We start from the raw sequence: 18,384 nt of genomic DNA, 5'->3' as shown, positions 1-18,384 counted from the left end.
AATTTGCTCTCATTCATTCTAGACACCCCCATAAAAATTATATCCAGCCTTAAAATCACTTAGAAGCACATTCTGAAAGACCCCACAGTTGCAAACGATACTCCAGTCCTAAGCTAATGCTCATGTTTCTATGGCTTTGCCTTCATGATTCTTTCAGTGGTTCCTTTACATTTTCTGGTATTCTGCCAAACACCTGTGAATCAGTGTGCAACAACTATTCTTACTATTTAATTTAGCTTTGCACAGAAAGGCTGCATTAGGCTTGATGTAGACCTAATCCCAACCCTCTAAAGAGGTTTAAGGAACTCTAGTTTCACCTAATCCCGAAACCTAAACCTAGAATCTTTGAAAACCTCCATAACACCACAGGCATGGGCAAATAAAGGTTTTCCACTATTAAATTATTAAAAGGACACAGTGTGTCTTTTGGATTTGAAACCTAAAGCTTTACCTAAGGAGCTTGGTCCTATCCACAATAAAAGAGTGTTTATTTTGAAGATAATAGATTGAAGAGTTTATTTGACTAAAGTCTTATCACTAAAAACTAGAAGTGATATTTCTGCGCAAAGCACATCCAGGTTTCTGTTTATGGGTGATCCAAATTCAGGACTGGTAACAGGAGTACATAGAATGGGGCCCTATGCAGGACTGACACCTCAAACACTGAACATTGCTCACAAAAACTGTAATATTAATATTACTAATTTGATACTGTGAATGATGTTTACATTGTTTTTTTCAAAATTTTGAATCCAGATCGCTTTGGGGTGTCAGACTGGTGATCAACAGCACGCAAAAACTTGTAACATGACGGCTCTTAACAAATTGCATCCAACTGCAATAAATTTTTGCTTGTGTTATTTCAGGCTTAATTAATTGAATTCTTTCGTTCTAGAGGCCCACTGATCACTTTATCAGGCCACACAGCTCATTAACTTTGTGCTGTGAAAGGGGATGTTTAATTTTCAAGGAGCCTATGGGGAGTAATAACTGCATCATATTCTAATACACATTATTTTTTAATAAATGGAAAACCTCAGGATACACTGAGCATTTGGTTTTATAATATGCAGAATTTTACAGCAACATTGCAGTTTCAAGTCTTTTTTTCTGAAGTCAGATGAATTAAGAAAATAATACAGGAATCCCATTTGTGCATTGTACTATGTTGAGGATATTTTCTCTGCTTAACAAGTTGTTAATTTATGTCCAAAACCAAAACATACGGAACCTTTCTGGGTTGGGGACCACTGACTCACAGAATAATCACATAATAGTGCTCCAGCTCCATGGGGTGGCAGGGGAAAGGGAGGACTGAGTTTCAGGGTTTCCAACAGCCCCTAACCCTTCTGGGATCCCGAGACGAGTAACTTTTGTGTGTTCTGGGGTGGGGCCAAAAATGAGAGGTTCTGTGTACAGGAAAGGACTGGTGGGGATGAGGGTGCGAGGTCTGAGTGGGCAGTAAGGTGCAGGAGTGGGCGGAGCATGGAGGGACTGGGTGGGAGATGGGGTCTGGCTGGAGTTGGGGGGTCTGAATGGGAGACGGGGTGTGGGGTCTTGGCAGGAGATGGTATGCGTGAGAGAGATGGGCTGCGTGGGGTGCTAACCTAGTGCAGAACCCTGGGGCACACGTGGCTCTGTGCCCCATGATGCCACTCTGTGGCACTGCCTCCGCTGTTCCCTTTGACCGCTATTTCAGTCAATGTGAGCAGCAGGGTGAAAACCCTCCAGACAAATTGTTTCCTGCAATGCTGTTCCCCCAGCTGGGGACAGGGGAAGCAGCAGCATGTGGAGCCGCTCTCCTGCCCCCGCCATGAACAAAATCTAGGCCCTGGCTTGCCTGGACCCAGCCTGTGAGGCTCAGGGCTCCCTCACCCCCTACAGCTGGAAACATGCACTGGTGCTCCAACCTTGCGAGGTGTGGGGTGGTAGCTGGACTTCCAGTGTGGGCTCCCTGCTGCAGAGGGGAGCTGGGCCTCAAACCCATGGTGCACCTACGAGACCATCACAAACCACACTTCGAGAACCATTGATCTAGGGCTTTGGCTGGGGAAAGGCACCTAGGTGCCTGGAGTGAGGCAGCAGTACACCTATGCAGAGCAAGGAACTTAAGAGGCCAATGGAATGTAGGTGCTTACAAGACTCAGTGGGAGTTTTGTGGATTGTAGTGAACCAAAAACCCGGGCGTAAATGCCTGAATCTGAGTGTGAGATGACTCAGTATGTCTGTGGATGCTACACTGTGTACGCCTTTGTTCCCCCCTCTGTAACCAGGATAGAATATTACTTATCTGATAGCACAGTCATACTAGCTTTCAAAGCTGAGATCCTTAGATAAACAGTATTGAAATACAAAGAATCATTAGAAGAATACACCTTATGGGGTAGATACTCAGTTGAACCTCACTGACGCTATAGCAATTCACACTAGCTGAGATTCTACCCCTTAAATGCTGCCGAAAACAGTGTTGTTTTCCTTTTTGTGATCAGGTGTTATAAATAATTGAATCAGGGGTTCTTCCCTTCTTATTCCCTGAGGATCTCTCCCATTTTGCTCTTCTCTGGGCCTTGCATCACAGGCACCGTCCTGCTGGCTGAGAAGGCTGGGAGTATGCCCCTCAACTTCTTCAATATCCCACAACAAGCAAGCCTCAGTGTATTTGGAGAGTGATAAGAGCCATTCCCACTTTCCCGGGGAGCTGTCAACTTAGGAGCAATGGACTCAGCTTGGGTTCTGATCTCTTTTCAGACTGTCGCACAGCTGCTTTGGGACTATAGCTGAGAATGTCACTAGAAACCCAGAGTTCAGTTACAGTCCCACATACAGTATTTCTGCAATAGCAGCAGAATTTCAATTTATTCATCTGGTGATTTATTAATTGCTTAAAATGTTGAGCTCTTCTACTTGCTCGTTAATTACAGTTTTAACAAATTAATGCTAATTGCTCTGCCTCAGCAGTCAACTTGTCACTTTAAGTAGTTTGTTCTGTCAGAAGACTTTGGTAAATTAACTTCTAATAGCAGTTGTGCATGCCAGAAAGGTTTTGTGACTGTTATCTTAATGGTCCTGCCATTAAAAGTCTACATTAAATTTAAATTATCCCACAAAATTAGGATGGGTGACAGCCTTACATACAGGGCAAATTACCTCTTATTTAGAAGACACAAAAATTACAAAAAAATGCTGAGTGGATCAACCAGCTAACAGAGTTCCTGGTAAATTACAGCAACAAGAACAATGAAAAGGCAGGGTTAGTTCACAGCCTTCACTAACTGAATTTGATAAAGCATCAGAAAAGCTTTCAGGGATATCTTGTTTGTAAAAGACTTCATAAATACATGAGCATAAATGCATGTCTACGTTTAGTGGCTGGCTCCAATGACTATAACAGCTGTAGTACTGACTCAGGTAAAGGCCTCCTTTTGCTCAAGCTCTAAAACCATGCTTTCGTTGCTAAAGGTTCCATGTGATATCCTTGGTTAGGATGGTGGAATCCTGCCGAATGTGACCCCAGTTTGTTATATGAGGACCAGTCTGAAATGAGTAGGTTCCTGGGAATGATAAAGTTAAATTCCAACAGGATTATCTTCGCCTTTCATCTTTCTCGGGGTCAAATGAGTTCCATCCAGCTTACTGCAAACACCCGTACAGTTCACTTACTAGCCTTGGTTGCCAATCACTGGTATAGACATAACATATAGGATTCCTATTTCATTATTCATAAAGTAGAAAATAAGTTAAAAAGGATGGAACAAATTAGCATAACTGAGAAAATGTCTGAGCCCAAACCATGGTATGCACCAATGATATGTGTTATTAAGGAAATGGAAAATACAAATGTATGCATATTAAAAGAATTAATGATGCAGTTGTGCGAGAAACCTATATTTTCCGAACACTGGATGATTTCCTCCTCCTACATGTTGGATGTCTTGAGTGGACTCTGGCAAATTCTTTTAATCAAAGAAAGTGCTAAACTGATTATATTTATACAAAAAAGCAGTCTAGTAGCACTTTAAAGACTAACAAAATAATTTATTAGGTGAGCTTTCGTGGGACAGACCCACTTCTTCCGACCATGGTCTGAAGAAGTGGGTCTGTCCCACGAAAGCTCACCTAATAAATTATTTTGATAGTCTTTAAAGTGCTACTTGACTGCTTTTTCGTTTTGATAGTATATACACTAGCACAGCTTTCTCTCTGTTACTGATTATACTTATATACTTTGGGAGATTTTGCTTTTGAATATTACCTGGATTAGTAGAGCACATGAAATTTTCCATAGAAAGGTGGCAGAACTATGGATGATCACAAAAGGAGTTAGTTTTTCTGGACCATATTCTGATATAGGGATCGTCAATGGAAAAACATAAAACTCTCAGCAAAGTCCTAAGCCTAGTCAGTCCATCCAGACTAAAGGTAAACAAGGAAAAATGCATTTTCTGTCTACCCCAGAATGAATGTTAGGTACAAGCAATAAATAGAATTGATTCCATCTTTAACTCCAAGAAAGGAAGAACAGTGAGGCTGTGGCCACACTAGCCCCCTCCTTTCGGAAGGGGCATGATAATGAGGAATTTTGACAGCTACTACTGAGGCATCACCATGAATATGCAGTGCCTTATTAGCATAATGGCAGCTGCACGCCATTCGAAAATGCTGCTTTCAAAATGCATGCTGCCTGTGTAGCTGGGGGCCTTTTGAAAGGACCCCATGATTTTGAAAGTCCCTTCTTCCCATTTGGTTTTGGAAAGAAAGGGCTTCCGAAATCAGAGGAGTCCTTTTGTAAGGACCCCGGCGACATGGGCAGAGTGCCTTTCAAAAGCGTTACTTTCGAATCATGTGCAGCCACCACTATGCTAATGAGGTGCTGCATATTCATGACAGCAACTCATTAGCATCTGCCAAAATCCCTCATTACCATGCCCCTTTCGAAAGGAGGGGGCTAGTGTGGCCACAGCCTTAGAGAATTTAATGCATTGACTACTGTACCAGAACCAAGACATAGGCTGTGCTGTGGTAAATTACATTGGCTGACTCCTAAAAAAAACGCTTTGTACAGCTCCACAGCTTTGAATGAACTGTTAAAACCCAACACATCTTGGCTGTGGGGGGCCAGTCAAGAAATTGCCCTTGAAAAAGTAAAAAAAAAAATTATCTTAATAACTCCAGTTCTTAAGTACCATGAAGTGAACGAAGCCACAATGGTCACTTGGTGGGGTGTAAGCAGGTATGTCCTGGTTTGTGTGTTGTTGCAACAACAAGGGTCTGAGAGGAAGATAGTTATATTTTGCTCTTGTGTGCTCACAGAAGTAGAAAAACCATATTCAGAGAATGAAAAGGAAAGCCAAGCAAGCTTATGGGCACGTGAGAACTTTTTCAGATCTTTGTGTGGGCTGGCTTTTCTTACACTGATAATAGACTGGAAACAGCTCGTAATCCTCATCAACAGAAGAGGCCTGGATTGAGCACCAGTGAGTGCCAAAGTCTATTGCTAAGGTTAATGTTATTGCTGTATGAAGAAAAATTAAGAAGATTGGGACATTTCAACTTAGAAAAAAGGAGACTAAGGGGGATAGGATAGAGGTCTTTAAAATCATGACAGGTATGGAGAAAGTGAGTAAGGAAAAATTATTTATTTGTTCCCATAACATAACTACTAGGCATCACCAAATGAAATTAATGGGTAGCAGGTTCAGAACTAAAAAAGGAAGTTTTTTTTTTTTCATGCAGCGCATAGTAGGCCTGTGGAACTCCTTGCCAGAGGCTGTTGTGAAGACCAAAACTTTAAAAGGGTTCAAAAAAGAACTAGATAAATTCATGGAGGCTAGGTCCATTAGCGACTATTGGCCAGTATGGGGAGGAATTGTGTCCCTAGCCTCTGTTTGTCAGGCTGGAAATGGATGAAAGGAGAGGGATCACTTGGATGATTACCTCTTCTGTTCACACCCTCTGAGTCATCTGACATTGGGTTCTGTTAAAAGACAGGATATTGAGCTACATGAACCTTTGGTCTGACCCAGTATGGCTGTTCTTATGTTCTGAACTCTAAGTGTGAGACACTATACCGGCAACAACAAAAAAAACCTCAACAGACCCACAACTTCAGGAAGGCATCTGGCCAACATATTTAAAGGACATTAAGTAAGAGACGAGACTCTGTTGCTGCGCTTGGACAATTGAGTCAAATTGACTCATGATTAAACTGCAGTTGCATCATAATTCCAAAAGAAATGAGAGCAGAAATCTTAAACCTCATCATGAAGGGCATCAAGGATTAACTAATTGCCATGAACTGGCCAACCAGTGTAGTGGCCACAGAATAAAGTGACTGCATGTGAGCACTGCAGAATCAACAGACCAACAGGACACACAGAATCTTTAACTATAATGCCTCTAGTAGCTAAACCTTTAGAATAGTTTCAGATTCACAAAAACAAAAATCTGAAGATGCTCATCTTGGTAACTTAATTTTTGGTCTAACAACTTTGGTAATGTTCCTTTAATGGATTGTAGAAAGTATTGTGAATGATAGCTGAATCAGGGCTCTCTTTTGTATTCTCTTATGTCATTGTGATATAAGTACTTAAATGACCTCTCAATCAAGCTTCTCAGACATAGTTTTTTCAGTCAAAACAAAAAAGCAGTTAATTAATAAATTATTTTCTGCGTCTTTAAAGTGCTACTTGACTGGTTTTTTGTTTTGATAGAATACAGACTAACATGGCTATCTCTCTCTCACTATTGATAGATTTTCATCATCATCATCATCATCATCATCGATAACCGTGGGCTCAGCTCCTGTTGGTGTCTGATGCCTCTCTCACTATTTCCTTCCATCTTTCCCTGTCTAGTGCGGAGCGACTTAGTTTCTGCAGACTAGCTCCGCACCAATCTACTATATCATCTATCCGTTCTCTGTGGAGTCTGCCTCTCCTATTCCAACTGTCCATTATGTCAAATAACAGGGTCTTGATTTTTCGTTCATTGTTCATTCTGCAAATATGCCCAAATAGTTGTAGCTTCTGTGTTATAACCTTCTGCAGCAGGTTCTCTTTTGGCTGCATCTTTCTCTAGAATTCCTCATTGGTGACCTTCTGCATCCATCCTATTCTCAGAATCTTTCTATAACAACTCCTTTCGAACACCAGTGTTCTTCTTTTTGAATCTTTCATTATCACCCATGTCTCACATACATACAACATGCCGCTGAATACACGTTTTCAAGATGCTCAGCTTCGTTCTTAAGCTAATTGCTTTGCTTTTCCAGATCTTATCCATCGCCTTCAAACTTGCTCTTTGCTATTGTAGTTGCTATTTCCTTCTTACAGTCTAGATCATACATTATGTTGCTCCCCAGATATGTGAACTTCTCTACATTTTCTAGTTCAATACTACTGACACTGATCTTCCTTCCTATTTCCTTATCTCCAAATACCATTGTTTTTATCGATGTTCATAATCAATTTGTATCGCCTCCCTTCTTTGTTTGACACCTGCGCTGTTTTTGCTAGCTTCTCCTCCTCTTCCTCAACGATAACTATATCATCTGAAAACCTTAAGTTGTTAATTCTTTTCCATGCACAGATATCCCTTCTACCTCTTCCTTGATCTTGTCCATCGCTCTCTTCAGAGGTGCAATGAAGATACTTGGTGATATTGGATCTCCTTGTCTTGTACCTCTGCTTGTTTTAAGCCAACTTTCCAACTCCCTGCATGTTCTCACAGCTGCCTCTGCATTATCATTGATATCCTTCAACAACCGTATCAGTCTGCTATCCACTCCATATGACTCCAACACTGCCCAAGTCACTTTCTGATCTATACTGTCAAATGCCTTTCGAAAATCAATGAAGCAAGTGTATATGTTCTTTCATCGAGCTTTCTCTGCTATCAGTCTTAGTGCCAATATCTATTGTATGGTACTTCTATCTTTTCTGCTATATGTTCTTCTATCTGTGATCTTAATCTCTCAGGAGGTATCATCATCAGCACCTTACCTAGGTGACTTGTAAGGCAATTGTTCTGTAGTTCTTACACTCCCAAATACTTCCTTTCTGGGGTATTGTCACTAGCACAGATCTTGTCTGTTTCTTAAGCATCTTCCCATGCTATATTACATAGTCAGTGTATTTCCTCAATCATGCTTTCTCTGCTGTATTTGATCATTGCTCCTGTGATCTTATTATTTCCAGGGCTCTTGTGGTTGTTTAGTTGTTTCACTGTTTCCTCCTTTGAAATATTGGTCTTGTTCTTGAAGCTCAGGGGAGATATCTGTTTCAGTTCCTCAATTAGTCTCTCTGAAACACTCAGGTCCAACTATGCTTTGTATAGATTGGTGCAATATCTTGTCCATTGCTGCACAATCTTCTCCCTGTTCATGAGCACTTCTTTGTTCTCATCTTTGATCACCATCTGCTTTGGTTGCCAGTTCCTGTTAACATTCCTACTTGTCTTATACACCTCCCTATATCTTCATATTGCTCCTCTAACCATTTCTCCTTTCTGGCTGCTTTCCTTACCTCTTTGCATTTCACCCTCTATTGCTGTTCTGCCATCTCAGAAACATCTGTTCTGATCTTCTTTCCTAATTGGAGATGCACATCTCCTAGAGCGGGAAGGCACCTCAGGAAGTCATCTACTCCAGTCCTCTGCCCTCTTGGCAGGAGCAAGCCCCATCCTGGGCATCTATTTGCCCCAGTCCCTACATGTCAGCCTGAAGGGCTGAACTCCCAACCCTGTGTTTAGTAGGCCAATGCTCAAACCACTGAGCTATCCCTCTCCCCAACTTCAATACTCTATTCTCTTGAACCAACTTCAGTGTCTCCTGGGTAATCCACTTCTTATTGATCTTTTCTTCTTCTGGAACAGTTTGCTTGACTGCCTCTTCTATAGATTTTCAGTGTGATCTAATTATCCTGAACCTATGAAAAGGAACCATGTAATCCTGAGTTTCAGTTCTCACTTTAGCTGTGTTTCCTTTAGTTGTTTAGGGCAAGCCACTTCACTTCTCTGCCTCTGTTCTTCTCTTTGTAAAATGGTGAGTCGAAGATTTCGAGGGATGGTGTTGGAATGATTGTCAGCAAAACATTGTATGAGTGCTAAGTATTATTTGTTTTTCTTTCTTGACCATAAGCCTTACTGCTTTAGAAATCTACCCTGAGCAGGGAACACTGGCACCAACTGGCTTGTGCTGCTACAGGGGGAATTGCAAAATTCACAGGCCCAATCTAGGCAAGCTGGGGCCAGATCTGGCTTGTGGGCTCTGCCTGGCAGCGGGGAAGTGGCTCTGTGCTACAGGGAAGGGCTTCATATTGGCACCATCCTCAATCATTCCCATTGGCTGAACCACAGCCAAATAGGAAGGTGGGGGGCACTTCCCTGCAGCAAGCAGAGCTACATGCGCATCCATCCCCCCAAAGCTGCATCAGGTAGGACAACCATGCCCCCATCGCCTCCCCGCCTCCCACCCAGATTCCACACCCACCCCAATTCTGAGCTCCCCTCCCTTCCAAACCTTATGCATCAGCAGTTCCCAACCTTTTCCAGATGGGGACCGATTTTGACAATTCAGGAAGACTTGGTGACCCAAAGCAATTCAAAAACAGGGGGACAGGGCAGAGGGGGAAGGCGGGGAGCAGTGCTGTAACTAGCTAATTTTCTGCCTGAGGCAAGAATATGAAGTTGTACCCCCTTACATTTCTGTATTAATAGTTATTTCATAAAAAAGGTAAATACATTAATAAAATAACACTATTATTATTATTATTATTATTATTATTATACTTAATTTGAGTTGTGGTGGGAGAAAGACTCATCCTCGAACTGCTCCACCCTACCTCTGGCTTAAACCCCACACTCAAAGGCTGGAGGGGCTGAGGAAAGTCACAAACAAAAAGCTGGAAACTGAGAAATCAGCTACATAGAAGGGGTGGGGGCAAAAAGGGGGAAGGGAGGAGGTGGGGGGTAAAAATTACTGCCAGAGACTAGTAAGTGGCTTGCCTGGGATCACTATGAGTATGAAAGACACAGAAGCAGTCTTTGTAATACATAAGGAAGGAAGAAAACCTTTTCTTTCACTGGGAGCCACATGGTGATTTTTTAAATGTTCCAGGGGCTGAACAAAAATAGCCCCAATCCACCACCACCAGCCCACCCCTGACCCCACTCTTAGACTCCTCCAGCAGCCCCAAACCACCCCTGGCCTTAGACCCCCCAAGAAGCCCAAAACCACCCCCAGCCTTAGGCCCCCCAGCAGCCCCAAACTGCCCCAGACTTAGAACACCCAGAAACCCCAAACTGCACCTCCAGCCTTAGAACCTCTCCCCCAATAGCCCCCAGCCTCAGATCCCTCCTGCAGCCCTAAATAGCCCCAGCCTTAGACACTTGCCCTCCACAGCCTCTTCACCCTCACTGGGCTGCTAGGCTGGGTGGTTCTGCCAGCCCTCCTGATCCCAGCAGGTAACAGTCCTTAGAACCAATTAACTCAAGTACTAAGCTTTCAACACCTCAGCATAAGGTAACTGCTGTCTCTAGTAATAGCGGTAGCTGTGGTCTCCAGCAGCTATCTCTAGTGATAGATCTATCTGCCTGAGGCATCAGCGTTAAGAAACTGCAAATGGCTTCTTTAACAGCCACATGCATCTGGGAACTGCCCAGCTGGTGACCCTTAACAAATCTAATGGTGACCCATGTTTGGGTCCAGACCCATTGGTTGGGAATCCCTGCCTATACATCCTTCTAGACTCTATGCACCCCCAGCTCACTCCTGCACTGTCCCTCCCTTCCTGACCCCTCACCCCCAGCCCACTCCTGCACCCTCTATCTCACCAAACCCCACACTCCTTCCTCCTGCCCAGACCCTGCAACCATGCTCAGCTCCTTCATTCTACCTCCCAGACAGGCCCCTCACCACCAGCCAACTACTGCATCCTACCTCCTTCCTAGATGCCCCCAGCCTGCTCCACAGCAGCCCCCTCCCATGCATTGAACCCCTCATTTTTGGCTCCACCCCCAAGCATAGGATGGCTCCACAAAATCTACTAGCCTAATTCTCCCTACTTTCTAGGGTGGAGCTTGAGAGTAGTGAGGTGAATGTCTTTTATTTCTGCTTCTCAGTTATGGCTCACATCTGCAAGGGTTTTTAATACATTATTATTATTATTATTATTATTATTATTATTGTTTGGAGTTCTTTTGCTTCTCACTTGCATGCGGCACCGAGCTGCTTTTTCTGTGGATCAGGAGACCTGCCATAAAAAGGTTCCCCCCTCCCACTGTAAGAGAGAAAACTTATGGTGTTTAAGAGACGAGGCATCCTACCACCAGAGTAGCCAACTCTCCCAAGGGACCAAATGCCATTTGTGTTAGTCTTTAAAGTGCTAGATTACTGCTGTTTTGTTTTGTTAGAATACAGCCTAAGAGGGCTCCCTCTCCGTTGCTAGTTGTGACAACGGCATCCAATCTGTCCAGTCCAGGAGAGCTGACAACTCGGAGTGCCGTAAGCGTATTGATACCCCAAAGCAGGGCTAGTCAATAGGCAAACTGTGAGCCAAACCCAGACTAGTGGATGAGTTTGAACACACCCCAGAATCTGTATTACTTTACATTCATTATTGTCTCTGGGCTTTGGACCTTCATCAAAACAAACAAACAAAACCCCTTGACTCTGCTGCCCCAAATTACCATAGCCCAGGCCAGGGGAGCTCACAGACGTGCGGCCCCTGTGCCACACGTATGGGTAAGAGCCACGAAAGGGTGGGGCTAGAACGGAGGGGCGTGGCTAGGGCTAGTCTCCTCCCCCGACCCTGGGTGAGCGTTCAGGGCTTTCGCGCCGCGGGGCAGCTCCGCGCCTCAGACTCACTCGCGCCACTTGGGCTTCACGGCGCATGCCCCGTTCGCTCCCCAAGAGAGAAGCGGTCTCAGTCACGGGAGCGACGTGCCAAGGGTCTCATGTGATTGTCCAGCCTGGCTGCTGTTGCATCATGACGCTCGACGCTCTGCTGCCTCGGTCTGGTCCTTCGGTGAATCTTGCGGTGTAGCTAGTAGAGCGCCGAGTGATCGATCAGTTTCGTTCTCTTCACCTCCCCACCCCTGTCACCCCCCGGGCACCGGAGGGATGTCCCTGCTCGTCCCGCGGGCAGCTTGGTGAGGGGCCTCTGCGTGTGCCGCTACCTCTGGGCTCGGGAAGCGCCAGGCGAGCCGGGTCAGTGTTGCCACGGGGCGGGAGGGAGCCAGAACCCAAGTGGCTGAGGGGTGAGGCGTCCGTGTTGCTATGGGGGGCCCTGTGAGAGTGAGGGGTCCGTGTTGCTATGGGGGGCCCTGTGAGAGTGAGGGGTCCGTGTTGCTATGGGGGGGCCTGTGAGAGTGAGGGGTCCGTGTTGCTATGGGGGCCCTGTGAGAGTGAGGGGTCCCTGTTGCTCTGGGGAGGACCCTGTGGGAGTGAGGGGACTTTGTTGCTGTTGGGGGGGACCCTGTGGGAGTTGAGGGGTCCGTGTTGCTGTTGACAGGGGGCCCTGTGAGCACAAGAGGTCTATACCAATATCAGTGATATTGGAGAGACGATCCACTTGCTGGAGGGGAAATCCCTGTATGATATCTGGGAATGCTGGTTTGCTGTCATGTCTGACAAATATCAGAGAGGTAGCCGTGCTAGTCTTTATCCTCCAGAGCAACAGGAAGTCCTGTGGCACCTTATAGACTAACATGTTTTGGAGTATAAGCTTTCATGGGCAAAGACCCACTTCATCAGATGCATCTGATAAGCAGATCTTTGCCCACAAAAGCTTATCATCCAAAATATCTGTTAGTCTGTAAGGTGCCACAGGACTTCCTGTTGTCACTTGTCAGGGGAAGAGGGACTGCACAGTGGTGCAACTGGGGAGCACCTCTGCAGGGAAAGGGGTTGGAGGGCCCTTGTGTCACTGGGGGGGATAGTTTCAGCTAGGTAGTCACGTTAGTCTGTAGCTTCCCAAATAACAAACAGTCCTGTAGCAACTTAAAGCTTAACAAATTTGTTAGGGCATGAACTTTCATGGTTACGACTCACTCCTATCCACAAAAGCTAGTGACCTAATAAATTGGTTAGTCTTTAAGGTGCTGCAGGACTGCTTGTTATTTGTTACTGGAGGAGTCATTATATGGACTTTTCAGTTATGACATAAATGAATTCTTATAACACCCATGTGAGACTGTTATCTCCAGTGTGCAAGTGGGGACACTGAGGCACTGAGAAGTGAAGCAACTTGCAGAAATTCACACAGGTAGTCAATGGAAGAGCCAGGAATGAAACATGTGAGCTCTCTATCTTGCAGCCATTTCTCATGGCAACACACTGACTATACATATGTTTAATATAAGTCCTTTGAAGCAGGGTCAGGTTTTTGCATGTCACCTGATGCTTTGCACAAAGGGGAACCTGATGCAGAATGGGACCTTTGGACACTGTTGCAATACAAATATTAAATGACAGTAATTTATTACATCATTATACCACAAGATATCAATTAAAAGCTAAATGAAGTCAGGACTCATCAATATTTAAGAACCATGCCTAACACCACCTCCTCATTTAATGTCATGGACTTTCTCTCCCCCTCTTGTCTCCCTGTGGATGGATTCTAGAGTTTTTTTCTGATTTGCAGATTTTGAGCTTTCTTCCATAAGGGACAACAAGCTGGCAGTAGTGATTTGGGCACTGGTCTGTTATTTGCTACTCCGTCTTTCACTCGTAGGGTTCCTCTCACTGATTATGTGGTCTAGATCCTGCTGTAATTTATCTGCACAGATGTCCTTATGTCATTTGTTTCATATGCTCTTTTTAGTTAATAATATTGACAGAGAGACCTAGAATTTTGCAGCAGAGGAAGTGGAGATGGGGAAAATAATCCACTATATTCTATAATAATAGAGTAAAATAATAGTTTATTACTATCTAAGTCTGTGTATTTATAGTTAACCTGTTGCTCTGAAATATTCCAGGGTTATTGTGGATTTCTGGAGGAAACATCCTCTTTAGACAGCCGTTGGATAACATTATTTTCTAGCAGCTGCCATTTGTGATGCTAATGCCTTGTGCATTGAGTTTAGAATATATCACATCAGCTCTTTATTATTAGTAAGCCATAAATACTAAACAGAAAAGGAACATATCTCATAATTTTAGTGTATTGAATTTTACAAGTTCTATAGTAATCTGTGCATTTATTGTATGACCAACAAAAATGAGTATTTTGTGAGGTTTTAAAGAATATTATTTCACTAGGAGAGTGTTGAAGCTCTGGAGTGAATCCTGGCTTGACAACGTCCTGACTGGAATGATTTAATTGGGATTGGTTCTGCTTTCAGCAGGTGGTGGGACTCAGTGACCTCCCCAGGTCTCTTTGGGTCTTTGCCCATGAAAGCTTATGCTCTTACATTTTCGTTAGTCTATAAGGTGCCACAGGACCCCTCGTTGCTTTTGCAACCCTAAGATTCTATAATTCAGGTGCATTTTCCTATGCATAAAGGGGCATTGTAATTTGTGATATACTGGCTACAGCAAGGTGGGACAGGGAATGCCAAACAACTCTGCTACTAATTTACTTTGTGACCTTGGGTATGTAGCTTACCTTCTGTAAGTGTCAGGTCCCTGAAGAGGAAAATTAGTCGTAATACAATATGAATTTTAAAGTGTTAAGAGACCTTCAAATGAAAGAGTATTTACAAACATAGAAGTATTGTTACATTTTGTACATTATAGCTTTTTAGTATCAAATTTAGCCCAGGCATAACTCCATGGAAGTCATTGGCATTGCCCCAAATTACACCAGGATTGGAGTTACCCCAGGGACTTTTGCTACCTATTACTGATCCCTCCCAGAAGCTAGAAAATGCTGTTTTCTTGCTAGATTTGTCATTTTCTGTTTGGTAAACAGTGTTTCCCCTCATCTCCTTCTTATGCCATGCAGCCCAATGAAGCTTTACTGTACTTCCTTGTTAGGAGTGTCATTGATATTGTCATAGTTTTGACAAAGTGCTTTATTTATTTTTGCTCCCTCTACTGGCAGCCTGACTGTACAGCAACCAAGCAATAAACAAGTATCAGAGAGGTAGCCGCATTAGTCAGTAGCTTTGAGAACAACAAGAAGTCCTGTGGCACCTTATAGACTAACAGATATTTTGGAGTATAAGCTTTCATGGGCAAAGATGCATCTGATGAAGTAGGTCTTTGCCCATGAAAGCTTATACTCCAAAATATCTTTTAGTCTATAAGGTGCCACAGGACTTCTTGTTGTTCTGCAAGCAGTAAACAGTTTCTCTAACTTCTTTGCACCGTGACCCTCTTCTGACAACAAAAAAATACCACACAACCCAGGAAACTGGAGCAAAGCCCAAGCCTTGCTGCCCTGGGGAGGGAAGGGCAAACCTGAAGCTTGAGGGGTTCAGACTTTGAGGGGGTGAGAGGGACAAAGGGGGTTATAACCTGAGCCCTGTCACCCGTGGTTGAAGCTCTCCGGCTTTGGCTTCAGCCCTAGATAATGGGACTCAGACTTTGGCTTCAGCTCTGGGCCCAGGAAATCTAACACCAGCCCTGGTGACTCCATTAAAATTGTGTTGTGACCTACTTGAAGTCCTAATCCACAGTTTGCGAATCACTGCTCTATCAGATCATGCATTAAAGTAGGTGAGGCAAAATCTACAAACATGGATACACCATGCCTGACAGGGCGGGTAAAAAATGATAATTTTTTTAAATAAAAAAAATCAAGACTTTTTAAATTGATTTTTAAATCATCAATAAAATATTAAATTTCTTATTTAAAAATATTTATAATTAAATCTCATCACAGACATACTACACATACACTTACACTGTAATAAAAATAAATTAATGGTGCTAGTCTGTCCAACCTAACTACAAGCTCTTGCTTCTTGCAAGTTCTGGACTATCAGTTTCTGTTTCTCAGCAGACTAAAAAGTCGGGTGACCATATCTCCCTATCCCAAATACAGGACAGGGGGATATGGAGGGGAGAGGCAGCTCTTCCAAGCCCCACGGAGCCGGGAAGGAGGTGGCAGCCACCTGCCCTCCCTGAGCCCTGGGCCACAGCAGCCCCCCGCACTCCTGGGAACCCCCAGGAAGCAGCAGGGATGGAGCAGCTGAGGCGCTTCCCCCCGCTTCTCTGAACCCCAAGGAAGCTGCAGTGATGGGGCAGCCATGGCACTTCCCCCCGCTTCTCTGAGCCCTGAGGAAGCTGCAGGGACAGGGCGGGTGCGGCACTTCCCCCTGCTTCCCGCGCCGTGAGGAAGCTGCATGGACGGGGCAGCCACAATGCTTCCTCCCACTTCCCTGAGCTTCAGTGGCCAGCTGAAGCACTTTCCTCCCGACCTTCCTCAAGCCCTGAGAAAACTGCAGGGGCAGGGCAGCCGTGGCGCTTCCCACTGCCTTCCCCGGGCTGGGGCACCCGTGGCAGCTGGCGGAAAATGCGGGACGATTAGTCCTTTTTCTAAAATAAGTAGGGATGCCTTTTGGCATCCCATGGAAGCAGCATAGAAAGGAACAGTGAGCTTCCTGTATTCCCCCACACTTTTGCTCCAGAAAAACTGATGGTGTCTGGCTGTAAGCAAAACTCTCTCAGGGAATATTTTGAAGAAATTCATTCCCTGGGTCAAAAAGGAAAAAGTTTCATGAAAAAGAAGTGCAGAAAAAGAGGCAGAGTTTAGTTTCAAGAATGAAACATCATAAGGAAAATGGCTTATTGGGAGGAAATTATGTGAATGAAGATATGGCTGAGTGGATCAACTAATTAGTAACTTAATTCAAAACCAGTGAGGAGTTCAGTGTCACCTTAAAGACAAACAGCTAATTATTGTCTTATCTTTAAGGTACCACAGGGCTTCTTGTTGTTTTTGCAGATACCAACTAACACAGCTACCTCTCTGAGACTTAAATAATTCACTTTGCAATGCATCATTCTTCAAAACTCTCTGCCTTTTAGTGAAAGTGTGCTTTGAAAAGTAAATTCCCAAGTTGATTGTTGAGTTGGATTTTGCTGTAAAAGACAGTTTAATTTAGGTAATCTTTTTGGCTTGTTTAATTAGTTAACTAGGTTTAGAATCTATCACTGAAGTATACAATACAGAAAGCTTCAGTCAGAGAAGTCTAGAGTTGCCAGTTGCCAGTGACAGTCATTTTCTTATTTTATATTACAGGTTGCACTTCCCTGGTCTGGCACCCTGGGGACCTGAGTGGTCCCGAACAAGGGATTTTGGCAGACCAGGTTAATGCTCCCCTGTTGGCTGACAGCCCCACTCTTGGGTTCCCCTCTGGGTTATTGTCTCACTCTCAACGGCTAGCCCCAGCCACCACTGGCTTCCCACTCCCTGTCTGTGGTTCCTGCTCCTGTGGTTCTTGCTTCTTGGCTGTGGCCAGCTTCCCAGCCTCCCCCTACCCCCTCTGAGGCTCCTGCTCCTTGGCTGCTGCCAGCTTTCTAGCTGCTGGTGTGGCAGCTCAGTTTCAGCTGCAGCTCCCTGGCCCCTGCCACCAGAGCCCAGGCCCCTATTGCAGTGGCTCATCTCTGGCCAGCTCCCTGGCCCCTGCCACCAGCAGTCCATCAGCTTAGCGCTGGCTGCAGGTTCCCAGCCCCTGCCACCAGTTGCCTGGCCCCTTCTGCAGCGGCTTAGCCCCAGCCAGCTCTCTGGCTCCTGCCTCCAGCTCCCCAACCCTGGCTGCAGCAACCTGACTCCAGCCACGGCTCCCTGGCTATTGCAGACTTCCTGGCCACAGCTGGTACTCCTGCTGCAGAACTCCTAGCTGGACCCTGCTCCTGGACCAGACAGCCTCAAATTGCAGATGTTCAACATAACACATACCCCTTGTTTTGGAACATCATGGCCACAGACCATTCGAGTGATGCTGTAAATCTGTTCTCTCTTTAATTCAGTATAATTCAGCTTTTTGAATGTAAGCCCATTCTATACTTGTTTTCTCAAAAAACAGAAGTACCAGTGAGTTAAATGGGCCTTACTCTAGGTGCACTCAAAACACAGTCAGTCTTAGCTTTTTTGGTAACTTGACTTACCATCATTGATTTAAGTGGCCTATATTATCCCCTTGTACAAAAGTTTAAACACAGCAGCTTTACGGGGATTGCTGAATTTGCAAATCCTGTGTCCCGTGCCCTAATTCATGGGACTAGTAAAGCGCAAAATGAGCAGGATGCATGGCCCCAAAAAGATCACAGCCTCTGTTGTCCATATTTTTTAGACAAAAATAAAAAAGCAGTTATGGAGCACTTTAAAGACTAACAAAATAATTTATTAGGTGATGAGCTTTCATGGGACAGACCCACTTCTTCAGATCATAGCTTTACCAGAACAGACTAGATATATAAAGCATAGAGGT

At 44.4% G+C, this 18,384-nt stretch overlaps 1 protein-coding gene across 4 annotated transcripts in view; it reads left to right on the top strand.

The window, feature by feature from the left end:
* The window catches only part of GNB1L (G protein subunit beta 1 like), a 109,950-nt gene that overhangs the window by 28,518 nt on the left and 63,048 nt on the right, over positions 1–18,384 (top strand). The window contains exon 1 of one of the 4 annotated variants that reach the window (XM_075012913.1): positions 12,023–12,205. The exons of 1 other annotated variant lie outside the window; for it this stretch is intronic. The gene's annotated coding sequence lies outside the window, so the exon portion shown is untranslated. Of the gene's footprint in view, positions 1–12,022; positions 12,206–18,384 lie in introns of those variants that run through there. 2 more of the 4 variants (XM_075012910.1, XM_075012911.1) reach the window with 2 other exon arrangements.

This window comes from Carettochelys insculpta, chromosome 18 (genome assembly GCF_033958435.1).
Source record: "Carettochelys insculpta isolate YL-2023 chromosome 18, ASM3395843v1, whole genome shotgun sequence".
NCBI lineage: Eukaryota > Metazoa > Chordata > Testudines > Carettochelyidae > Carettochelys > Carettochelys insculpta.
This window is presented reverse-complemented; position numbering and strand designations above follow the sequence as displayed.